This window comes from Mastomys coucha, chromosome X (assembly GCF_008632895.1).
Source record: "Mastomys coucha isolate ucsf_1 chromosome X, UCSF_Mcou_1, whole genome shotgun sequence".
Taxonomy (NCBI): Eukaryota; Metazoa; Chordata; class Mammalia; order Rodentia; family Muridae; genus Mastomys; species Mastomys coucha.
Window position 1 is genome coordinate 12541751 of NC_045030.1, and position 1264 is coordinate 12543014.

A 1264-nucleotide genomic window follows, 5' to 3' on the forward strand; every position below is an offset into this window, starting at 1 on the left:
ACAGCTGGATAGAAAATGATATCTTCATGGGAGGAAAGAGGACAAGAAGTAAAACCAATCAATGGTTCAACTATCCTCTGTAATGTTAATTGCAGAGACTTCATCTTTCATCAAGTTCTGGATGTCTTCCAAAACTGAATGAATGAATAATGGAAAATTAGATCTGAAAACTGTGTGTACTTATGCATACATGTCTGTGTTGCTCTAGAGAAAGCTATCCTTTCAATAACCTTGTTATGGGTACCATAACTGAAGCTAGATGATACCACCAGAGACCCAGTAGCCAGATGTAGCTGCTGATTACCGAAGACAGGATCTACACTGGCTACTGAGCCACTGAGGGCACCCTAATACTTCTGAGAGCTAGACAAATTGTGGCCTTCTGAGGAGAGACTCTGGAAGAAAAAGAAAAGATGTTAATTAGAGAAATTAATGAAACAATATGAGTTTTCAATTGCATATTTTCCTTGCATTCTGAATATATGTAAATCTTAACTACCTTTAGATTCACTTACTAAATGTCTAAAATATAGAAAATTATTAAAAGGTAACCTTTACAAAACTATTTAAAGTAGCATTGCATTAGTTTGTCAGTTCTAAGCTGTCCCTCTACAAAACAATACAAGTCTAAATCACTAGCTAGGTAAACTTCTTGTTGATCCAGTCATTCATTTTTCCTAGAAATATTTAAAAATATTTACTGAGATACTTTTCTGAATCTTAGTCCAGGTTCCTCACTCTTGGGACTGAGTATCAGAGATTACAAGGAGGGTAGAGAAAAATAAAAAATTAATACAGCACACATGAGTCATTCCATAACATAATAAATAGTTGAGAGTAATGGTACTGTTTTGAAGGTATTTGAGGAATGTGTAGCTGAAGGCCTGATATTCATGCAGTATGCAAAAAGCATACAGATACCTGGGGGAGAGATAGGACTCCAGGGGAGTGAACAAGGCAACTGTCAAAAACCAAGGTAGGAAAATGTCCAATGATTTGAAATAAGCAACTATATCTCAACATTTTAACTCCATGGGCAATGGCTTTCCCCCCCTACATTTAGGATCATTTTCTAATATAAATAACCATATGACTTTGCTCTAAGCACATACACATTAAAGTTCTGCCTTCTTATGGATTAAAATTCTGCAACATTCAGTTAGAAAAATTTAGGAGGATTAGGAAGAAAGGTCAGAAAGGCTCATAACTTTCAAACAGTACAAGTTCAATGGACTTGCAGCTGGACCATAATCAAACATATGCA